The sequence below is a fragment of the Schistocerca serialis genome, chromosome 3 (genome assembly GCF_023864345.2).
Source record: "Schistocerca serialis cubense isolate TAMUIC-IGC-003099 chromosome 3, iqSchSeri2.2, whole genome shotgun sequence".
NCBI classification, from domain to species: domain Eukaryota; kingdom Metazoa; phylum Arthropoda; class Insecta; order Orthoptera; family Acrididae; genus Schistocerca; species Schistocerca serialis.
Window position 1 is genome coordinate 18,264,146 of NC_064640.1, and position 11,114 is coordinate 18,275,259.

Here is an 11,114-nt window from a genome sequence, read left to right on the forward strand (position 1 = left end):
AACTTTGATAATATTTCAAGGTGGCGTAATGACTGGCAACTTGCTTTAAATGTTCAAAATGTAAAATTATTCGCTTCAAAAAACGAAAAAACTTTAGTCCTATGAATATAATACTAGTGGGTCACAGGTGAAATCTGTAAACTCATACAAATACTCTGGTACAGTCGAACTTACTCTCTGCTATGCACATCACAGCGGTTCGCACAATGATATCTCCTCCCAGGGTAATGTAAGGCATAATGTAGACGAGCTGCGTCCGGATTGCCGGCTTTTTGGCGGTACATGTAGTTTATATCAGTGATTTGAGACACTGAATACATCATATTGATTTGTTGCAATGGAAACTACCCTAAAACAGAGGAAACGTTAATCTCACAAAATAAAACAATTGTCATGAGCAGGTGTAAACACGGAAGTGGGTAGAAATGTACATTTGAGGTAAATTAAAAAATCAAGCGTCACTACAAGGGATTCCTTTCATATCTAACTAACAAAGGATTTTCATATACACTTTTTGTAATCTTGTGATTCCAATAACGTATTCCTAATGTTCCTGATGTCTGCTTTTATAAATCCCATGTTAATCTAGTAATGATAAGTTATAACTAGGTGTTTTTGTATTTGATTTGCTGGCAATGAAATGAGCGCTACCAGTGGATATACTTTTTACATTCACGGTACTACGTTCTGCCTTGTAATTTCACCACTTGTTTCCACAAGTTGTACCATGTTCAGTACTTCAAATTCTGCATATAAATCCATATGATGTTCCTTATTGGTTTTTATAAGATAACGACATATTTTTTGCCATATAATGATTGACCAGTGATCTCAATGTGGGCGGTTGTTGCTGATTTGAAGTCACTGTTTATTTGATTAACGTTTATGTGTGAGAATCACCCGGTATTTGACACAAATAGTAAGCATGACATGCACCACAATCAACTTTATGTATATGACGTATTGTGTGTATACGCATATCTGATCAAAAGTATCCGGACACCCTATGTAATGTGGAACCGACAGATGTCACGCGAGTATAAAAGAAGGCAGGAAGTACTGTGTTGTCGGTAGAGAAGCAGTAATAGCAGAATGAGGAGAGCTCAGTGACTGCGAACGTAGTCTAGTCATTAGCTGTCACTTGAGTAACAAATCCATCAGGAACATTTCAAACTAACTAAGATTGCCCTAGTCGACTGTTGGTGATGTGATTGTGTTTTTGTTATTGAAAACCACGGGAAGCAGGTACGTACAGTTGCCTGTGTCATGGAGGCAAAACGAAACCTATATTCACAATCCGGTTCAGTAGAGCGTTCTGTCTCTCCAATTGTGAAAGGGGTGAGTCTACTGCTCAGTCTGTTGGACGGATAGAATGTTCGGACTTCAATCGGGAATCGAATTTTTCTGCATAACTCTGCCATCTCTTTCCTAAATTGTTTCCTGTCTGCCCTGGTCTTCCCATCTCTCTTCTGTGTTTCTTTCCTGTCTGCTTCGGCCTTCCTACCTCTCTCCTGCGCTATTTTCCTGCCTGCTGTTCTAGACTCTGTTTGACCCAGAATGGAAAGTCTTCAACGATTTCGAAATTCGATCAGCTCTGCTCCGCTATAGACTCCATTTCGCGAGCAACGCTAGTTTCCCTGTACTCGATAGCTGGTGTGGTTTTCTGGATTTCAGGCAACACAATTGCGGCTAATGCGTCCCCTAAAATTTTCCGACGGGACTATTTCTGATTCTATTGATTCCTCCTGACTAAAAACTTTCTTTGCCTCCCTAGGTCATGCTCGATCAGCCCCAGCCACGTTTTTAAAATGGAATATATACACCTACCATACGGCAAACTACCGCTGCCATAAATTTAACAACATGAAATATCCTAAGCACAAAAAAATCTTCGAATGTGGGAAAAAATTTCTGCATACAATGTAAATTTATCGTAGTTGAATCCCCCAAAACACAGACACACAGCAAAAGAAACAACTTACGAATAACATACAATTCGCATGCACCAAACTAGCGTATGCTGCAGCTACAGACTAATTTAATTTGTTTTATTTTGTATCTGATCTGTCCAGGGCCATCAGGCCCTCTCTTACATCAGACGAGGGTTTCACACATACCAGTACCTTTTTTACATCATAGTTACTTAAGAAATAATTTTAATACGACAAATAACATTAAAACAATCAGAGTCTGTACTAACAATGTGAGTAAATAATACTGATTATGAACTAATATAGTTAATACTGGCAGTACTCCTGTTATTGATGCTTCCGCTAATAATAATAATAATAATAATAATAATAATGACAGTAATTGACTATTGTGACAACCCATGGGAAAATCGTACAAGTAGCACATTTTAAGTACCTGGGAGAAATCATCCAGCCATCAGGGATCAACCTAAAGGCATATGAGGAAAGAATAAAAAAACTACAGAAAGCATATAAACTCATATGGAACTATTATAACAAAAAGTCCATATCCATTAACGCAAAATTGAGGCACTACAACACTGTCGTACTTGCGGAGGCACTGTATGCATCTGAAACAACACAAATAGGTGGGCAAACTAAAATCAAAGAAATAGAGAAACAAGAAAGGAAAATTCTCAGGAAAATTTTTGGCCCGATACAAGAGCAAGGAATCTGGAAGAAGAGACCAACATCAGAATTTTATATGAGTACACAGACAATATTACGGATACAATAAGGAAAAGAAGAATGCAGTTCTACGGACATATCCACAGGATGAATGAAAACAGAATTTCAAAGCGAATTCTTAAAGTCATCAACTTAGGCAGGGGAAAAACAAAATGGTTAAAAGAAGTGGAAGAGGACCTCAGACAAGCACACATAACAGTAAACGATGCAGAAAATAGAACTGAATTCAGGAACATCATCAAAAAACATAAATTTGACACCACAACACAGAAGAGACCAGGATGCAACTGGACAGCGGAGCGAAAGAAACAACACGGTGAACACATGAAGAAAATTAGAAAATTTGGGCTCAGAAAAAACATAAACAATCATCATAAAGGAATTCAAGTTCAAACGCTCTCTTGAATGGGAATAATCGAAAATAATAATAATAATAATAATGACAGTAATAACAATAATGGTGGTAGCAGATATAAAAAGAATTTACAGACAAGGGCCAAAGAAACTGGTACACCTGCCTAATATCGTGTAGGTCCCAGTGGCAGATACAGAAAAACCTCAAGAAGGAGGCGCTAAAGATATCTTGAGCTACCTTTACTTTTACCGTAATAAAAAAAAAAATAATAATAATCAAGTCACATGCAAAGTTTAAGACAGTTTTTTTTTTTTTTTTTTTTTAAACTGGTGATACACATATATAAGACAGTGCCAACTGCCGGCCGAAGTGGCCGTGCGGTTAAAGGCGCTGCAGTCTGGAACCGCAAGATCGCTACGGTCGCAGGTTCGAATCCTGCCTCGGGCATGGATGTTTGTGATGTCCTTAGGTTAGTTAGGTTTAACTAGTTCTAAGTTCTAGGGGACTAATGACCTCAGCAGTTGAGTCCCATAGTGCTCAGAGCCATTTTGAACAGTGCCAACTTATGATATAAAAAGTTACAATTGTGGTTCTGTTCCTTAAACGATGAGTGCTATGCGCCTATTCTTCCTTGCAAATTGGTTAATTACATCGTCAATAGGACAATCAATGTAAGGGTGTGTGTTCAACAGAGCTAAGCCATGAAGTCGATCCTCCATTTTCGACCTCAAAGGATCTCTGTACAAGAAAACAGCAGAATATTCGTGACTTTTCTCGAACAAATACCGGACGGTATAACGTATCGCGATTATTAGGATGGCCGAGACTCGTCTCGTAGGTATGTGTTAGCTATCTGTGTGCCAGACACAAAGGTATAAAATACGGTCGTGCTACATAGGAGAGTACAACTACTCGATAACTCGATTCAGTCGAGTCGACTGACGAAAGAAACGAACGATTACGGTGCGGGCTGACTGACGGGGGCGGCGCGGGTGGCAATGCGGGGGGCGAGGGGAGGGGGGTGGCGGACGCCTCCAATATGTATCCCCCACTGGTAGGACCTCCGCGAGCACGCAGAAGTGCCACAACACGACGTGGCACGCACTAGACTAATGTCTGAAGCACTGCTGGAGGGAATTGACATCATGAATCCTGCAGGGCTGTCCATAAATCCATAAGAGTACGAGGGGGTGGAGATCTCTTCTGAACACCACGTTGCAAGGCATTCCAGATATGAAACTTCCTGGCAGATTAAAACTGTGTGCGGGACCGAGACACGAACTCGGGACCTTTGCTTTTTGCGGGCAAGTGCTCTACCAACTGAGCTATCCAAGCACGACTCACGACCCGTCCTCACAGCTTTACTTCTGCCAGTATCTCGTCTCCTACCTTCCCCCAGGCTGTGGCTAAGCCATGTCTCCGCAATATCCTTTCTTTCAGGAGTGCTAGTTCTACAGGGTTCGCAGGAGAGCTTCTGTAAAGTTTGGAACGTAGGAGACGAGATACTGGCAGAAGTAAAGCTGTGAGGGCGGGTCGTGAGTCGTGCTTGGATAGCTCAGTTGGTAGAGCACTTGCCCGCGAAAGGCAAAGGTCCCGAGTTCGAGTCTCGGTCCGGCACACAGTTTTAATCTGCCAGGAAGTTTCATATCAGCGCACACTCCGCTGCAGAGTGAAAATCTCATTCATTCCAGATATGCTCAATAATGTTCAAGTCTGGGGATCTTGGTAGCCAGCGGAACAGTTTAAACTCCGAAGACTATTCCTAGAGCCACTCTGTAGAATTATGGACGTGTGCGGTGTCGCATTGTCCAGCTGAAAATGCCGTAGGAATGCACAGTGGACACGAATGGATGCAGGTGATCAGAAGGGTGCTTACGTATATGTCATCTATAACAGTCGTATATAAACGCATTAGGGATCCCAATCACTCCAACTGCATACGCCCCACACCATTGCAGAGCCCCCATCAGCTTGAACAGCCCCTGATGACATGCAGGTCCCATGGATTCATGAGACTGTCTCCGTGCTCGTACACGTCCATCTGCTCGATAAAATTTGAAACGAGACTCGTCCGACCACCCAACATGTTCCAGTCATCAACAGCCCAATTTCGGTGTTGACGAGCCCAGACGAGGCGTAAAGCTTTGTGTCGTGCAGTCATGAAGGGTACACGAGTGGGCACTCAGTTCCGAAAGCTCATATCGACGTTGTTTCGTTGGATGGTTCGCATGCTGACACTTGTTGATGGCCCAGCGTTGAAATCTGCAGCTATCTATGGAAGGATTGCACTTCTGTCAGGTTGAACGATTCTCTTCAGTCGTCGTTGGTCCCGGCCTCAGCGATGTCGGAGATCTGATGTTTTACCGGATTCCTGATATTCACCGTACACTCGTGAAATGGTCGTACGGGAAAATCCCCACTCCATCGCTGCCTCGGAGATAACGTGTCCCATTGGAGATGCCGTGTCCCATCACTCGTGTGCCGGCTATAACACCACGCTCAAACGCACTTAAATCTTGATAACCTGACATTGTAGCAGCAGTAACCGATCTAACAACTGCTCCAGACACTTGTTGTTTTATATAGGCGTTGCCGACAGCAGCACTGTATTCTGCCTGTTTACATGTCTCTGTATTTGAATACGCATGCCTATACCAGTTTGTGTGGCGACTCAGTGTATAAGTGTACCAAATAGATGTTTTCTGATATAGCGGTTTCTGGGGAAAGGAAATATAAGGAGCCTGCACCAGCTTAGACTACTTGGAAATGAGAAAGATCTGGTAGGAAACACGGAAGTAAAACGGAAACTGGTACGTCAAGGGACAATGGTAACCATTGTTATTGATTTAGTAGATATGTTATTAACTGTCTTATAGAGCTGGATAAGTTATTCAGCTCTCTAATATAATGTGGAAGGTTATTCCAGAGTCGTTTTCCTGCTACTGATAAGGCCTTCGAGGAAATGGCGGAGCGATGGAGTGGAACAGAACGAATATTGTTTGGATGGGATTGGTGTTTCTGCTATGTTGTTCAGACAGGAGCGTTAAGGTCGAGGAGAGACATGAGAGACAATGTACGTCGATAAGAGAGTAGAGAAGACAAAGGATATGGATATCTCTACACTTGTCTGCACGCAGCCAGGATAGCTGTAAATATGATGGTGAAATATAATCAAAGAGTCGAACATCACAGATAGAACGAACACAGGCATTCATGATCAGTTCCAAGTGCCGTGAATTTTCCTGAGAAAGGCGTTGCAGTATAAAATCGCTGTAATCGATAACTTGATGTATAAGTTTATTAAAAAACTAAAAACCCGCGGAAAAAGCACTTGTGTTAAGTGTTAACCCAGGTTTCGGCGTAGATAACTACACCTTCTTCAGAACAACAATAAAACCCACAAGTGCCTAAGAAGACCTTTGTCAATGATTAAAAGAACGCCATAGCTATACATTTATAAACGTAAAAGAAAAAGAAAACACAAACAGTACATATGTACAAAGTCAAAACTTATCTTAATGGTGTACGCTCCACCTCACACCGGCCTATGTTCGATGGGCCATGACCCGCCATAAACTGCAGCTACAAACGGTCGCTCACTTAAAGCCTGACCCGCTATCTATGCACAGGCGCAAGACAAGGGAAGTTACTTGAATGCGCATGCGCATACGAATACGAGAAAGTTTATACATGGGTCGTGGCACACTAGGTGCAATCGAGGTTTTTTTTAGTTTTTTAATATGTTAACCAACGATTGCTGATGCGCTGCGATGTTGAAGGTTCTTGATGTATAAGTGTTTGTACAAGTTGCTTTTTCAGGTCAAGAGGGAAGAGTTTTTTATATTTTTGTAGGACATGGAGAGATGCTGAAGCCTTTTTGCACATTGCAGTTACGTGCTCTGCCCAATGTACACTTTCATCTATTATTACTCCTAGTTTCTGTGCTGAGGGAGAGAAGTTGATATTTGTCCGACTTATGATTAAAGACGATGGGGATTCCGGATATTTCGGGCTAATGAGCCTAGAATGACCAACCAGTACCGCTGGGATTTTGGCTGGACTGAGCCCATTTTGATAGTGTACGCAGGTCGATAATGCAATTCTCAATAGCTGTCTTCAGGTTTATTGGTTTTGCACTTAGGTACATTGGACGTTATAATCGTACACGTATATTTGCATCAGGACAAAACTGATGACACATCACTGACACTCAATGAAAAGAGTATAGGATCTAATCTCGAACGCTGGGTGACATCTGATACTACCTGTCTCTATTGCAACTTTATGGTGCTGGATATGATGCATTCCTAGCGAGACGCCAGGAATAAGTGAAAGCATTGCACTGCACTTTCCCAAAAATTTAGGTTGCTGAAATTGGAAAGTAAAATGTCGACGTCGACGGTGTCAAAAGCTTAGCTGAAGTCTCTTGTGTATCCATGACAAAGTTCAAGTCATCTGTTACTTTTATTAAAGCATATGTTATGCTGAGATGTCTACGGAAATTAATGCGCAAGCAGATACAAAGTGGGAGAAAAAAATTGTTGCTACAACTTCTTGCACCTCTGGAGGTGTCTTACTGTGCCATCGTAACTTCAAGACATCAGAAGGAATGAAAAGTAATATCGTGGCTAAGGCTTCACATGAAACTCGATGGTGTGTTTATTTAATTTCAAACAGTGGTTGGTAGTGCTAGATCACTGTAAACAACGCAAACATCGTCGCAGTGGGAACACCAACTTTGGTATAAGATAGGCTATATTTGCTACTTGTGGGTCACCTAATCATGGAAAAGTTGTAGGACAGTGTGAGGTAACGGGCGAGTTGTGGCGCCCTGAAAATATTAAGTTGGGAGTTGGCGTGGTCGCACGGGCCGCTCGATGGGCAAGGGGCTCGTCGGCGGCTGCGTGGTGCCGGACATTGGCCGGAGCAAGAAGGGTAGCCCCGACCGCGTCGCTGGGATTTTCATGTTGACGTGGTGTCGAGGACTGTGCTTTCAGATGTGTATGCCGGGAGTGCCAAAGATGGCGGACTTTGTGAAACCATAATAGCCGACATTTCGCAGCTCATGTAGAAATTAATAATAGCCAGAGGAATCTCGATACCTTAAAAAGAAACATGTACATTACCATTATTTGCACGACGATTCTGATGGTGTAATCAGATGTTAAATATCTTTATTATTTTAAAGTTTAGTATTTGACTGTAAATTATACACCCAGCAACGAATTTCCAAAATCTAAACGGTTCATCCGATTTTGTCGATCGACATGTCTTTAGAAAGCTATTAGTGTAAACCTAAATTGGTATAAATTACAGGCATGTAACTTGAATAGTACATGAGTTACTGGAGGTCAAAGTGGCCGATAACTATTGATTGTGTCACTCCACAGTTACACGAAAAAACGGTAGCAGCATGCTTATAAATATATTTATTCTTCTATGTCTTTGTTTATATCCGATACATACTATTCATGAAGAAATTGGTCAAATATTTACTGTGTTTTAGAAAGCACAGAGACATTAGGCTACTGGCCTACTTTTGGTCTATTCCTTTGATATATGTTTATTTGACTTGTTTATGTCTTTAATAATGTGTCTTAGAGCGTGTTTATGGTCCAGCCATAGGAATATTTATTTAATTTCAATTTATTTAAATGCAAATCCAGTATTTGGAATGTGTTTCAGTACATTTGTGAGTGTGCGTTGGCTTGGAGAAATGGCGGGAGCGCTCTAGCCAGTCACAGCACTCGTTAATGGGGACACTGTATGGAAGTGGGGGAGGAGCATCGGGTGGCACAGGACACGGGGGAGAGCTGCACGGGGAGCAGCGACGGACGGTCGCTGGAAATACTTGGAGTGTGGATCAGTTTGCGCGTGGTCGAGGGAGATAGAAATATTTCGTAGTGCCGACTTGTGCACTTGTGAGATTCCCGTGGCTTCTGCAGTGAGGACGTAGTGTGCGTTTAGAAGTGAATATCTCGCGAGCTATGTTGTTGTTCATAACTAATTACGTGAAGTAGGAATCTATTGTTTCCCTGTTTTTCAAATTATATTTTATTTAATTGTTGGACCATTGACACCAATAAGTGTTTTGCAATAATGAACGGCATTCTTAAAGGTACTTGTGCTATCGCACTCATCATTTAAAGTCGATAAAATAGTACCTTCAGATTTTATTTAATTTCAATCTTTCATTTGTAAATTTCTGTGTTAGATTCAAAATTCACGACGGCCAAGTGATAGGAACCTTCGACCATGCGATTCATGTGTATATTCATATCGTATACTGTACACTCAGCAGTATCTGGCTTGTAATGCGGCAACTACGTATCCCAGCCCCTAGACAACGAAACCAGCCAAAACTTTTAACATTTCAACTCTGGAGGGTACGTAGTTGATGGCCACGTCACTAATTATTTTTGAAAGCCCGCAACAGTTAATGGATCTTGAAATCCAAATAAAGTCCTAGTATAATAGATTTTTATTTCTTCTCTGTGATGCACACAATTCACATAAAATTGACAGAGAGGAAAGTTCTCTAAAATCTCACTAGAAATTACACAAAACGACGCTGTGTGGGATACAAAATTATATGGAAGACTTTATGGAGATTTCCTCATCTGAGCAGCTCACGAATTCAGAGTTAACGAGACAAAAGATACAAAAAATTTATGATCAAACAGGCTACTCAAGTTGCGTGGCAGAACAAGTGAGTTGCGAACTGCTCAGAAAATGGATCGCGCTGCCGCAATTGTGACATATTTCCTCAAAAAAAAAAAAAAAAAAAAAATGGTTCAAATGGCTCTGAGCACTATGGGACTTAACTTCTGAGGTCATCAGTCCCCTAGAACGTAGAACTACTTAAACCTAACTAACCTAAGGACATCACACACATCCATGCCCGAGGCAAGATTCGAACCTGCGACCGTAGCGGTCGCGCGGTTCCAGACTGTAGCGCCTAGAGCCGCTCGGCCATTCTGGCCGGCCTCATATTTCCTCAACACCAGCAAGGATGCACCAAATAGAACGGTAGATGGCTGCTGTAAGATGAATAGACCAGAAACTTCCTTCTTCGTCCTCCTCTCCTAACATTCAAAACAACTCCACATCGAGGGAACGAGTCAGTGCTGTTACCAATGTTAGAACCAAAATATCGCTTAGTTCGCCAAAAAGAATGGGAATGCAGCAGAACCTTCCCATTTCTTGGCAGACATGTTAAGAAACCAGGGGTGGTACTGTACTGGAGCAGTGTCCCATCGATTTGTTAATCTCTTCATGCTAGCCTTGGTGGCGAGGGTGACTCATTCGATTGGATACAACAAAAATTTGGAGCAAAACCGACTGATTTTCTCACGCTACTTGGGCGCTGTCACGGCATCCCGTCCTTTGGTGTCTGCACAGAAAAGTCAAAACTGTCATGCTCAATTACTTTCTGCGGATATCAATGGTGGCACAGCAGTCCCTGCCCTCTGCAAGGACAGGCATCAGTTCAAGCCAACAGAAGCAGGGTGCAGGCTGAGTGAGTTCCCGCTTCTCCAAAACTGCTCAACTCCCTAGGGATGCTTTTCCTTACGAATGAAACTCACTGAACGCCTTCTGCTGACGAACGGTAACTAGAGACCACACTGGGAGTGCAACTTCAGAGGGAGAAAAATGTAAACTTTTTCTCTCAAGAAAACATGCACAGTACTCTCAATAGAATAACAGTGAAACAGTGGTAAAAAATGAAACAACATCGCATAGTGATGTGTGAGAGTCATGTCGCAGCTGTTTTTTTTATGTGTATCCTAATCATCATCATTTCATCCCCATCGACGCGCAGGTCGCCGAAGTGGCGTCAAATCGAAAGACCTGCACCAGGCGAACGGTCTACCCGACGGGAGGCCCTAGCCACACGACGTTTCATTTTTTCACTTTCTGCTGGCCTTTAATTTATGTTTACATACGTTCGCTGATACAAAGGCAACGCAACACGATTTTTGAGAAGTTTGTGTTTCGTGTGCCCTGCTTACGTTCTTCATAGCAGTTTCATAGTCTTCTGCGCCAGAGACGATTTTGTGTCACAGAAGTTTTAATTTCACGATGCAAGGTAAATTAAG

The 11,114-nt window shown here is 42.2% G+C and overlaps 1 non-coding gene across 1 annotated transcript; it reads left to right on the plus strand.

The window, feature by feature from the left end:
• The first annotated feature begins 4,558 nt into the window (after window positions 1-4,558).
• Trnas-cga (transfer RNA serine (anticodon CGA)) lies at window positions 4,559-4,633 on the plus strand. Its single transcript has one exon. It is a non-coding gene; the product is annotated as a tRNA-Ser (tRNA).
• The last annotated feature ends 6,481 nt before the right edge of the window (window positions 4,634-11,114 follow it).